The sequence below is a fragment of the Cyprinus carpio genome, chromosome A3 (genome assembly GCF_018340385.1).
Source record: "Cyprinus carpio isolate SPL01 chromosome A3, ASM1834038v1, whole genome shotgun sequence".
NCBI classification, from domain to species: domain Eukaryota; kingdom Metazoa; phylum Chordata; class Actinopteri; order Cypriniformes; family Cyprinidae; genus Cyprinus; species Cyprinus carpio.
In genome coordinates this window covers 33,595,153-33,609,525 of record NC_056574.1, presented here as the reverse complement: position 1 = coordinate 33,609,525, position 14,373 = coordinate 33,595,153, and the positions used below count along the sequence as shown (strand labels likewise).

At 36.9% G+C, this 14,373-nt stretch overlaps 1 protein-coding gene across 6 annotated transcripts in view; it reads left to right on the top strand.

The window, feature by feature from the left end:
• The window catches only part of LOC109053865 (centrosomal protein of 112 kDa-like), a 178,200-nt gene that overhangs the window by 124,075 nt on the left and 39,752 nt on the right, over nucleotides 1-14,373 (top strand). The gene's annotated exons all lie outside the window — the stretch shown is intronic.

The following is a 14,373-nucleotide window of genomic DNA, read 5'->3' as shown; positions in this document are numbered from 1 at the left end:
AACCGCAGCACTTTGATCAGTGCCTCCATCACCGCAGGAGCCCTGCCATGCTGCACTCTTGCTCTGACATCACTCACGTAGCATGGGACAAATCTCACAGAGCCTCATGCATCTGGGCCACATGTGGCATGTGTCATTCTGATGCCGGCTTCTCTATTTATAACATACAGGAACACAACATGAAGATATGTCCATGCTTTGTTGTCACTGCCAGCTTTATGTTTATTAGCCTGCTCATCTGATCTTGTCTAGAATGGATGTGTGATTTCCTCAACCAAGCATACCTGCCTGTAACTTTCTAGTAATCCTGAAGACCTTGATTGGATTGTACAAGTGAGTTTGATTAGGGTTGGAGCTAAATTCTGCATGAAAGTTGATCTTAAGGGCCAGAATTGAGATTCCCTGTTTTATGGTGTTTTGAGTCATAGTCTTAATATAACTAATATGTACAAAATACTGTATAAGTATAAAAACTATATCAAAACTGAACAAGAATATAAAAAAGCAAAAACACACCTGATGCACATTCTTTATTTGTCATTTTGTTAAAAAATCTTTTTTTGTAAATCGTTTTTGTTGATGTACATCACCATTTGCTCCAACAAAAGTGACTTGAATGCATCTGATGTCGTGATTTCAACACTCTAAAAAATGTGTTTGCTTAAAAAATAAAAATAATTATGCAATAGTTTGAGTAATTACAACTTCCAAATAAATTATGTTTAACCAAGAAAATACACTTAATTTGTTAGAAGAACTTAATTTGTAACATAAACATATTTTTAGGTTACACTTTATTTTAAGGACCGATTCTCACTATTGACTAGTTGCTTATTAGCATGCGTATTACTAGCATATTGTTTATTAGTGCTTATAAAGCACATATTCATGCCTTATTCTACATGACCATATTTTAGATCCATTAATCCTACCACATAACTAAACTAACAACTACATTACTAATTATTAATAAGCAACAAATTAGGAGTTTATTGAGGCAAATGTCGTAGTTAATAGTTAATAGTGAATATTGTTTCACAGAATAAAGTGTGACCTTTTTTCAGTTCAAATTCACAGCTATCATAGCACATGTTAAATGTAACTTATTTAGCATGTGTATTTGATGCACAAGTAAGATGTTACTGGCATTAGCGCAAGCATTGCCCATAAAGTCAATATAGTGTTACTTTCATGTGGTTTACTCTTCAGCACAACGGTAACCACAAAAACATAACAACATAACAAAACAGAAACACTTTTAAATGTCAAACATAACAGCATTAACAGGTCTTTCTCTTCACTAAAAAAAACCTCTTCTTACTCTTCTTATCCAGTCCTATGCAAAGCATACTGGCAACTAGAAATCCACTACCAAGTTTTCAGTTAACAAGACTTTACTACAACTTCATTTTTAAAGAAATTTAATTAATGCAGACATTTGAGTTTAAATTACACAGTATTATGTTTACGTGCTAAACAACTTTAGTGTGTAAAATGAACTCAACAAAATAATGTTTGCAACTTAAAGGTTTAATTAAATTAGAATTTTGAACTTGCAACTATGCATTTATTTAAGTTCTTGTAACAGGTCCCCTGAATCATTTTTACAGTGAAATTCTTGAAAAAAAAAACTTCCCAGAAGGACTTTTTGTCTACCTAATTTGACAAGATTGTACCACATGAATCTGAACCAAAGTACTGTACGACATGAGTATTATTTTGTACTTCGATACGTTCTGTGACGCTATTGCTGCCCAATTTTGAGACTTGGCACACCAATTGAGACCTGCTGTCCTGCTATATCCAAAGGTCAAAACTCAATAATGACAAATCAGCACTTGTGAGGTTTAAACCTACAACTTTGCAGTCATCAGCCCAGATTTTTTTTACCACTAGACTTCACCACCCCATCCTGTCCCTTCTTAGCCTGCATCATGTCCCAGTCCAGAAGAGCTGCTGTGGTATAGTGTAGTGGCTAAAGCTCTGGGGCCGATTTCATCAAACATTCTTAAGAAGAAATTTCTTCTTAATTGCCATTTTCTTATTATTTTCTAACTTAAGAAAAAAGTTAAGAATATTTTGAATTCTCAAAAATTCTTCTTAAGAATATTATTTTATTTTTCCCTAAGATTGTTCTTAAGACAAAAGTTTAAAGGAATTCAAATTCTTGAAAATAATCTTTGGTCAAACTTTATTTTAAGGTCCAATTCTCGCTATTAACAAACCATTAACTACAACTTTTGCCTCAATAAATTCCTAATTTACTGCTTATTAGTAGTTAGTAAGGTAGTTGTTAAGCTTGGGTTTTGGGTGGGATTATGGATGTAGAATATGGTCATGTACAATAAACGCTTTATAAGCCAATAAGTTAAAAATAGCAGGATGCTTGTTTTTAATTTTAGCCTTCAAATACAACATAATCTTCAGTTGTATTCAGAGCATATGACTATACACAAGACGGTCGCAATGAAAAAAAAATGTATGCACTTATTATGATTATTACAGTAATCTGCAAGCAGCGCAAAAAGACAATCCTCAGTGAGTCTTCAGCAAGAAACGCTGTTTATTCAGTCAGATAAAGACTTTCATTTTCTTCTTAAGGAAAAAAAAAAAGATGTTCTTAAGAATATATTTGAGAAATTCTTAAGAATTTTTCAAGAATTGCACTTAGGAACATTCCTACGACCTTCTTGGAATTTATTTCAGGAAATTTCTTAACTTGTTTCCTAAGAAGATTTTTGTGAATCCGGCCCCTGGACTGGTTACTGAAAGGTTGCAAGAGCCACTTAACCCTAGGAACATCCAGGGGCTAGCAGTTTTGAGCTTCTGTGAGAAGCATGAGTTTTGTTCCTGTGGATGATGAGACAGGTGAAAAAATGGCACACACTTTGAAGGAGGAATCGAGCCACTGAGACTGGAGCAGCTGCCCAGATCACACTAGCAGCTACATATAAATGCACTGGCAAGTGGCAACCACCAAAAACATTATAGCATTCCCAGAGCAATGCTAAACTGCTCAGAACATCCTAGCAACTGTTTTGCTACACGCTGGGAACTATCCAGATCTTGGACCATGGTCTTGAGCTTTGCAGAGGCAAACACCACTTTTTCTTCAGAAAATCTAGCAATCAGACTGCAGCAGATGTTGAAGCACACGTTGAAATGATACTTTCAATTGCGCAGGTGCGGCCCTCCACTGCTAGTCCTGTCTGTAATTAATTCTTTCATGTGTGCTCATGTGTTCACTTGAGGTTGGGGATTGATGTGTGTATTCTCAAGGCTATCTCAAACACACACACACACTTTAAGTGTGTGCTGTAAGATGTGTGTGAGGCAGCAGCAACATGTTAAAACACGTCTGATGAGAGAACGCGTCCTGACATGGGTTACCTCTCTAACTCTCTAACAGAGACAGATAGAGGAGAGGATGTGAAAGTACAGGAGTGTTTCTCAACTGCTTGATTGTTTATATCATTGTAAAATGTAAGCTATATTATTGCCCAGCTCCTAATATAAAGTTGCATATATAAGTATATCCAACTTTATTTGCATGCATACAGTATACTCATGTAAAGTGATGAAAATCTCAACTACTTGGTTGCTTGTAGTGTCACACAATATAAACTGTATTATCTCCCAGCTGTAATCTGTAAAATATAAGGCATTAAGATATTATGAACATTAAAGTCATGATTTTCTGTGAAGCTGCTTTGAAACTAAGTGTATTGTGCACTGCACAAATTGATTTGATTTTAAATGGTTTCTGCTGACAGATCTCAGATGCACATAAACATGTGTGCACAGGTATCAGTACTGACTCACACACCACTAATGTTCATCACTACTTCAGTACCACACTAATTTAATACTTCTTACGATTGTTTTTATTCCAGCAACAATCAATTACCCTTTCAAAATTGAGCATGATTACTATAGTTTCAATTACAAAAAAAAAAAAAAAAAAAAACTATGGTTACTGGTGTTCTCTAAGGCAATTGTTTATACTTGGTATTATACTTAACTAGAAACTTGTTTTACTCCATTTGTGCTCCGGGCTTGAATCATTTGTCAAATCATATGACTCGTTGAGGAAAGGTGATGTGTTACTATTACTTTTTATAAAATTTTTAGACTAAATATCTTTGCCTGTCCATTCCATTGGAGAGGTGGGACACAGGTAAGTTTAGGGACAGGTTTTATGGTAGTAAAAGTCATTAAAATTAATTACGGTTACAGATGTAATTACATGCAGGTATTTTTAAAAGTAAGTACAATGTAAAACATTTACACAAGTGCATTGTATTAAATGCTTAATATAAATGTTAATACAAAGTAGACACTTAGTATGTCAACAGTCAGTAGTATAAAGTGGGACTGATATTTCTAAAGAATTTGTTTTTGTTTGTGGGGGGGGGGGGGGGGGGGGGTCAGTGAGGTCTAATTCTGTTTTGAATCCAACTGACAATGTGTGTGTGTGTGTGTGTGTGTGTACTGGTATATATGGATTATGAGGACACAAATATGTATATTGATATGGGTACCACAACGTAAACATGGTTTATGAGGACACTTCCTGTGTCCCCGTAAAACAAAAATTCTATAAAAATCTTTTGTGCTCTGCAAAAGAAAGAAACTCATACCGGTTTGGAATGAATGAACGTAATTGATATCAGAATTTTCATTTTTGGGTGAACTAACCCTTGGACTGTAATGTCACTTACCCATCGTTTTTTTTTTTTTTTTTTTTTTTGTCTACTCAAGTTCAAGCCCATGGCGTCTGGAACAAATGCATCCTGTTATTCCCTCATTCTTTCTCTGACCCTGCCATGACCTCTGAGCTGTGCGTGGCTTTCGTTCAATGATCTGCCGTCATATGGTTGAGGTTTGACACAGACTCTTACAGCCACAGGAATGATGAGTTAGCAGATCTGGTGAGATTTGAGTAAGATAACCTTCATGAGCTTTGGTGCGTGTGTGTGTGTGTGTGTGTGTGTGTGTGTGTGTGTGTGTGTGTGTGGAGGGGGTTTGAGAAGAAGGTTGCTGATAAGTGAGTGGATGAGGGATGGGGCAGATTCCCACAACCCATTGAACCCCATATCACAGGAAGCAGCATGTGATAACGTCCCAGTGGCCTGCGTGAGAAAGTCAAGCCTCAAAAGTGTAGCTCTCACCCCCACACATATCTCCACCAGTCTGGGCTTAACACATTTAGTGTCCATATTTATAAAAAGAAAAGAAAAGAAAAGAAAAGAGAAAAAAAAATAATTATTTAAATATGATTTGTCTGTGCAATTGCAGTTGCAAAGGTGTTTAGAGCACAGTTGTTGTTCTTGTTGTTGTTGTTGTTTTTAATCAAGGTCTTTTTAATGAAGAAGCAATAAAAATGCATGTAGCAGATGTAATTAAAAATAATTAAAAAGGAAAAAGCCAACAAACAAGCCCCCACTCTAATCAGAACATCTCCAATATGCTTGAAGAAACCTACCTGCAAAGCTACCTGAAAAACTATGCACAGGTGTACCAAGGACAAAAAAAAGTTTTTGGGTGGTCAAAGGGTGGACACACAAAATGTTGATTTGATTTAGTTAATAGAAGTTAACTAATAATTAAAATCTATTTATAACATTATTTTTGAAAGCATCCTCACTTTACAGCATTTTACAGTGCCTAGAACTTTTCACAGTACAGTATAGCTTTGCAGGAAGGTTTCTTCAAGCATCTTGGAGACATTGCCTCAGTTCTTCTAGATTTAGTCTGGCTCAGTTTATTCATGTAATCCCAGATGGACTGGATGATGATGAGATCAGATCTGTGTGTGCAGCACTGGCTGTTGTCAGACTCCTTGTGCATACAAAAATCTCACTGGATTATTATAATTAATGGCAGAAGGAATGTTTTGAAATGTAAACTGATATTTTCTACTGACATACTACAGCAAAAGATAGAAATAATTGGCTTTTTTAGAAATAGAAATAAATAACCATTTTTGTGTTGGTCTAAGACTTTTGCACACTACTATATATATATATATATATATATATATATATAGAGAGAGAGAGAGAGAGAGAGAGAGAGAGAGAGAGAGAGAGAGAGAGAGAGCTGCAAGCAGCAATTACTGGGGTCAAGTGCTTAAAGACCTTTAAGTAATTATAGACATTTTAAGATGATTTTACACAAAATGGTAGAAAAATCATAAATAAAATCATTAGTAATATTATTCAGTGATTTTAATATTTTTTTATTTTTCCAAATAGGTGACACTGCTCCCAAATTGATGTGGTGTGGTTAACTAGGGTTTACAATGACACAAACCTAGTTTGGTGTCAATATATCAAGGCATGGCAGAAATACAGCCTTAGATCCATTTAGGAATTTTTCATATCTCCTGACCACTAGGTGGCACTGTGCCGATACTGTGAAGGTAACCTCAGGACATGGTTTTTCATAAACTCCATATTTGGTCTGAATACGAATAAGTGTTGATATATAGCCTCATGTCCACTTTGGCAATCTCTTTGTCAAATTTATTTGTACATTATTCGAGAACAGTTGGGTCTATCTATTTTTTATGAGCATCTGAAGATGGTCTGTATCAATTTTGGTGAAAATCGGTCAAATCGTTTAGGATGAGTTAGAAGTAGTATTTTTTTTTTAATATTATTTATTTTTTAAAAAGTTTTTTGGTGTGCTGTAGTGGCTCTAGAGGCAAAGTTGTTCAGAATGAGGAAATCTAACATATGAATATTGTGTATATGTGTGAAGTTCAAGGCATAAAACATGATAGTGCCACCAGATGGCCATTTTCTTTTGAATTTCAAATCAAGTTTTGTTCTGATCAGCCTCCGTTAACATTGTCTAATGGGTCCTCTAACTTAATTGGCTGATGGCAGCCATGTTTTTCGTGATAGCACCATCAAGTGGTCAAACTCCCCAATTTTTTACTGTGACGTCAAATTGAGCTCATTCATATGTGTTCCAAGTTTAGTGAAAATATCTCATTCCATTGAAGAGTTAAAGCCAATTTGGTGAAAAGCCTAAGACTAGTTAAAAAAAATAAAAAATGCTGGAATTACAGAAATTCAGGAATCGGCCATTTCATTTTCCAGACTCTTGAGTCTTCGACAAATGGTCTTTGAGTTATGAGCGATTTTGTGTTTTTGATCACTGTAGCGGCCCATATTGGCCGATTGGCCATCGCGTACATTCAGACAAGTTGCCAAGTTGTAAAGAATCTCCAGAATGATCATTTCATGTAATATCAGAATTTCTCCAAATGTACATTATACCTAACAACTTTAATCCAGTGTCCATATGGTGGGGAGTCTTTCCATTTGCACAAAAATAAATTCAAGAACTTAAATCTTTCTCACTGCTTGAAGACTTTTTTCGCAACAGATTAATTCATATGCATTGGACTCGTTGTGCAAGGTTTCTGTGTGTGACGAATTTTTAGGATGACGAATACAAAAAAACACATACGAAAATTTCGGACTCGGTGTGCAAGGACCTCAAGTCTCAAAGATAAAATAAAGCCCAGTAATTTAATAGCAATAGGCATGACCAGAACATACGATATAAAGTGACTGGTGATTGTTTGCATCAGTCACATGTAGGATCAATATCACTCCTAATCTTAGCCAATTTAGCCTTAGACCAATGTATAATTTGGAACTGAATAACCGCATGCGTAAAACTAATAGAGGATAAATATATTCTTTGCGATGGTTTGTACCATGGATCAGCATCCTTTTCTAAATTTCTTTTGTTTTTGCTTTAAAGAGTCTAAAGCTGTTATGTATATTAAGTAGTTTATAGATTGTACTTATAGAGTGTTTTAACTGAATTTTTTCTGAGCATTTTGTGGCATGTGTTTGCCGAGGTGTTCAGAGTGACCTTTAGCATGTTGGTAACATTTTAGTTTAGAGACCAATTCTCACTTTTAGCTACTTGCTTATTAGCATGCATATTAGCTGTTTATTAGTTCTTATAAAACACATATTAATGTCTTATTCTGCATGACCATATTTTAGATCCCTTAATCCTACATCATACCTAAACTTTACAACTACCTTACTAACTATTAATTAAGGACTTTATTGAGGCAAAAGCCGTAGTTAATAGTTTGTTAATTGTGAGAATTGGTCCCCTTACTAAAGTGTGACCAGTTAAAGTTAAAAGAGCCCACCCCAAGCCTCTATGATGTTCTGGTGTATCCCTCCTTTAGTAGAAGTGTGTGGAATTGTGTTGTCCATTTTATCATTTGCAAAACTAAAATAAGGTGGTAGAACACCTCTCCTCAAAAGGCTGCACTACTTCTTGTTGAATTGCTTAAGGTTAGGGATATTTTCCAACCTGTCCTCCAACTAATACGCTCGTATAGGTCGTTTGTCCAAATCCCTGAAATACGACCCATCAGAGCATATACTACAATTGCGCCCCTATCGGCAAAAGGTCGTTTTCATATTAATGTTTTGTACTCTTTTATTTGCACTGTGATTTGCGTTTTGTGTAGCTCAGTTGGTAGATTATTGCGTTATACCTTGATATGCAATCATGCTATCATGGGTTCGATCCCCAGAGAACGGACGTGCACGTAAAATGTATATGCTCAAAAAATCATAATTTAGCATGATTTCTGTGAGGGTTAGGTTTAGGGGGGTGGGGTTAGGTGTGGTCAATCGAACGAATAAGCCACCTAGTAAAATATGTACGAATTACTGTGAGATCGGTGTAAAAAGTCCACACATTGCATTTAAATAAACGTGCGTTTTGATTGGTAATGACGTTATACGCAACGCGATACTGTCATTATTTTTACACCCGCTAGAGGCCGCTTAACTTTAAAACGTAAATATAGGTCGTAATAAGGTGCTTGCACAAACGACCTATATGGTCGTTTTTTGTTGGAGGACAGGCTCATATTTTCACATCATTAACCTTAAATCATTAACCATAACCTTAAAAACAGGGGGGGTTTTTTGTTACTAATAGTTTTTTTTTTTCTTTTCTTTTGTTGTTTTTCAGCAATAGTGAGTGCTAGAAAAATTATTTTTTTTCTCTTTCAGATTTGTAGTATGTAGTATCTGTTACACAAGGGCAGTTAAAGTAGTTTGCTTTCATATTTCCATTTCCCGTTCTCAAAAGGCTTCCACTGAACAGGTCTGTTTTAATTACACCGCACACTGCACTGGACCCTTTTTTCTCCCACAGACTGCTCTGTGTGTTTGTAGTTTGCTAAAGGATTTGTGAAGGACGTGTTGGCATGCTCAGCTCTTGGCACGGGAGAGTTGTGGATGGTATTGAACTGTTATTGTTTGAAAGCAGCAGTCACTGTGTCAGAACCACAAAACACCAAAGCAGAAAGTAAATAAAGCAAGCCCTGTGTAGCTCAAACACAGCTTTACAAACCCAATATCTGCTTCATAAAGAGTCAAGGAGAATAACCTTTTTTTTTTTCATTCCAAAGCAAATGGATAAATAAATCACAAAATTACTTGAAGGTGGCTCTTTTGACTTAGACCAGTAAGCAACTGCATAGCAACAAATCAGCTAAAACTCACAGCACCCTAGCAACCACACAGCAACAACAAAAAATACAACACTTTAAGCCTGGCTCACACTACAGGATTTTTAGCCTGATTTAGCTCCGATTTCCCCCTCCCGAGAATCGGAGCAAACGTCTTGCCGAACACCTCGATCTTTCCCTATGTTCGGCGCGGATTATTTGGTATTGTGAGGCATTCACCGATCGAACCTTGCACCTCCCGATCTGCTCGCACACAAATCGGGGCATCCCCGATTATTATCAAACATGTTTGATATTTAGGATTTAAATCGGGATGATGGCTATATGATTATGTCAGTACTTTCACAGCCAATGCGCAAAACCGCAAAACAGGTGATGTACTTCGTTGGATATTGAAGATAGAGGGAACTGTTTCTTGACATTTTGTAGTAACACGACTGTCTGTATAATGTGTCGAAAATGCATCACAACCGTAAGGAGAAAGAGAAGCGCTGGAGTGAAATCGCCTCAGAGCGTGATGTGCCACGATGTTCAAATCTTGTAGTGTGTGCATGTTTAATATTTGAGGGAAGATAATCTGCAAAGATTCTCCTTATGTGTGTGCTGCAACCAGATTTCAAAGTCGGTTATGATTTTAAAACCCCTGTAGTGTGAGCTCGGCTTTAGCAACCACATAGAGACACCCTGGCAACCACCCACAACACATCTCAACAATGCTCACATTTTTTTGTTGGTTATTATATTTGAAGAGTTTGGTTCCAAAACAAATTTCCATTCGCACTAAAATCCATTTTTAATTTGAGTAAAAATGTATTTTCTTTATCAAGAAAGTGGCAAGATGAAAACCACTATTTTCTGTTTCAAACTTTCACATAGCATTCTTAGGTCATAATAACATTAAAAAGTAAAATTTTATAAAAAAATAAAATAAAAAAAATCCCAAAATGCAATAAATCCATGACACTTTTTTTTTCATTGAATCAATATAAAAGTTATTTTTCATATTGAAACTGCTGAAAATACACAAAATAAGTTAATCCACATTTGCTCTGCCCACACTGTCCCACAGAAAACCCACAGTGGGCCCGCGCAGGCATGTTTGCTGGAACAGCCTCTGAACTTGGTCAATACTAATCTTATATACAGGCACTGGACTATATTCAATCAGTCAGTCATCGCTCCCAAAATATAAACTAAGTACAACAATACAGATCACAAAGAACAAAGTAGATGAGGAAAACTAGGATGCTGGGTGTATTCAGAATGCCGCCATTACTGTCTAGAGTGCGTGGAATGGTGCGCTGTGATTGGTTGAGCGGATATTTTTTGTTGATCAGAAAGTACAAAGGACTTTGCTAGAGTGCTTGGAATGGTTGAGCGGATATATCGCATTCTTTATATTTTTTTTTTTTTTTTTATACTGATTTTATTTTAAAGGGGTCCTATTACGCTCTTTTACAAAGTCTTGATTTTGTTTTGGGGGTTTACTAGAACATGCTCTCATGCTTGGTGGTTCGAAAAACGCATTATTTTTCACATAATTTACACTATTAAAGTACCTTTCTCCCCAAATTGGCACAAACGGCTCTATTAGTTTCGGGTTTGATGAAGGCTCACCTTCCAAAAAACATAATGTGTTGTGATTGGTTAGCTGTTCCAGTCCGTTGTGATTGGCGAACAGCTTAGACGATGTTTCAGTACTACCACGCCCCTTGCTCCATCTTTCAACAAAAGCTTTTTGGCGAAAACCGGCACTGTACTCCCTCATGTTGTGGAAGCTGTCATCAGGAAAATGTGCAGCACACAATAGCAAAGTGGGGTTATAATGCTCAGGAACAGAGTTAAAAATAAATTGCAACCAATGTTTCCTGACATCATCCGCTTTCGGAAGCCCAAACAAATACATTTGGGCACGGGGGTGAAAAAAACAGCGTTCCTTAAGGCAGTTGACAAGAACCGCAGCTTCACTTCGCATCTTAAAAATTCGAACATAGTATTTTCTATGAGTGTATGCACACCAATTCTTACAACAAGCAGGGCCCAGCTACGTGTTGTTGTACTTATTGTAAGAATTTTTCTAGACACTGCGCTTCTCATCCAGTGTGCGATCACCTTTAGATATGCCAAAAACCTGACGCTAAAATTCACACTGACTAAAATTCAAAAAGTGGAAAAGCTTAATAGGACCTCTGAACTCCTAATTTGCTGCTAATTAATAGTTAGTAGAGTAGTTGTTAGGTTATGGGGTCAAATTAAAGGATCTAAAATATGGTAATGCAGAATAAGGCATTAAAATATGTACTGATAAACAGCCAATATGGTAGTGATATGCATGCTAATAAGCAAAAACCTGTTAATTATGACAATTGGTCCTTAAAATAAATTGTTACCGTACAGTTTAAGAAACAATTATGAAAACATTTTTTTTTTCATAGAGTAGAATCGTTTTCACTTTTTTAAAGAAATTATATAGTGATTTTAATTTTATAGTGATTTTAATTTCATGTTGACTTAAATGATTAAAGGTATCTGCTCTTAATAAATAAGTTGTTGTTGCAAGCAAAACTCTTCCTCACATCCATCATTTAATAGTCAGGTTAAAGTCATTATATCCACCACATCCACATTCTCTGCTGTCATCATACACCTCACATGTGTGCAGCTGGAAGGCAGAGCGAAGGGAAGGGATGAACGTCTGTAATTTAGCCATGCGAGCTCGCTCTCACACGGCCACATTGATGTGTGCACAGCCCTCTGGGCTCGAATTGCGCTTCTATAGTTTTAAAGTGCTCTGGCTTGTCGTCATTAAGAGATCTCTTTAATCTGATGCTTGAAAAACGTCTTAAAGCAGCACACTACAAATAGAAATTCCACATGAAGAGACGACTAGTGCTAACAAAACATAGGCTGCAGTATAAAAGAGGCCCATTCTTTTCTCTTTTTTTTTCTTTTTCTTTTCTATTGCCTTTACCCAGAGGGAGACATACTTGCCTTATCGTTTGAGGTGGACCACCCAAGAAAAATGACTCAGGTCTCACCTTTGAGTGTGAGTGAGCTTTTCAATTCAGAACTTGCACATCCACATCTATGCAGGTCTGTACGTGTGTGAACGTAGCGTATTAGTTGTGTGCGAGTGTGTGTTTTAGTAATCTATGGGGATAAACAGCTGTTGAAGAAAACCAAGAGGGCTGAGACAAGAAAGTGAGAAAATAAAGGCCATTGCCATGCCTCTCTCTTCATTCAGTCCCCCTTCCCTTGCCCCCAGGAAATCAAATGTTCCACGTTTGCCGCTTGTTTAGATTGATCCCACTCTGGCTGGCTGATAAAGAGCGTATCGCCTTGGCCATCTGGACCCTATTTGGAGAGATTCACCATAGAAAATCACACGTTCACGCAGAGAGGAACAACAGCTGGGAGGTTGCTATGCTTCCCTCGCCCCTTCGGAAGGTTTCGAGGGAAAACACAAGGCGGTATCAAGGTGTATCCTCGATCAAGTGCAGCAGGGGTGTCCAGGAAACCTAGGGTTCGCAGTTAAGTGGCTCTCTCTGTCCCATGAGATCAAATGAAATGGAGCCTGTAGAGCGTTAGTACACGAAATCCACTTTAGTAGTTTGTCTTTACTGGCCTCCCTTACCTTCGTGCTCAGCTTAGCCAGTGACCTTTATCCCGTCTGGAAGGACCTGATGTGCTCTTCAGGAGAACATCGGGACAAAGGGATCACCCACAATGACTCATTCAGGCTGTCTATTAATGAGAGCCGCAGATGACAGGGTCCTTTAATGAGAAAGACGGAGATATTTTCAACCCCTCCCCCCACCCGGCACTGTTTCGTAAATCTGCTAGGAACCACATAAAAGACTCGGCTCGTAACTGTCAGCACTCTTCCAGGAAACATCACCACACAAAGGCTGTTACATTTCTGGGGTCTGCTGGCGTTCGGGTTACTGGCTTTGTTGTGCTTCATTAGATGTGGACTAGTATGCAGTGAAGGTCATTGCTTCGGTGTTCATTATGAAAGCTTCCTAAATTTCCCTCTAGGCCTGTCCAAAGTCTGAAATGAACTTTCTGCCACACCAGCCGATAGGTCTTAGGTAGACACTGTGTTTATGATGAAAATGAGGCAGCAAGGTATTGGAAGTACATTTCATTTCATATACAATACTATTTTAAGGTTCAACTAAAGCCCCCTCGCCCCTCAATGGGAATGTTTTTGAAAAATATACTTTTTTTGTTTTGTTGGTTGAATAATTTACATTTAAGTGCACGATTTGTTTTGCTTTGATAACATTGGTGCAGGCTGTACATTTGTTCTTAGTGTACATTGGGTTTTAATTGATGCTATTCTTTTTGCTTGCCAAGAGTCAATTCAACAGTCTTTCAGTTAATTTCCATTGCATTAGACCATCACTGACCTTTCACCCTTCACAACTAGAAAGTCAGACCTTGTAGTCAGCAGAAAAAAAAAAAATACTGAGAAAAAAGTTTTTTTCATTTGACTGAAGTCAGTTCAGTGGGAATTAAATATGACTTTTCCATTCATCCACTGCTTTTTTATGGATTAAAATGGTAGCTAGTCAGTCATTTGTGGGCATGTCTGTACGAAATTGAAGCTGAGAGAAAATGGAAAATGAAAATGCAGATTAATTTGATGATAAGCAAAATCATTCAATCCATATGCCTGTTCATGATTACATCCATTATGGTCACAAAATGATTTAATTATGGTTTATTGTAGCTTCTTATATGCTTTAGTGAAGTTTTTTTTTTTTTTTTTTTAAGTTTCTGTTGCATCATAAAAGAAAGTCACATTGTTAAAGAGCCACTTTTGTTACATATTTTTTTAACCC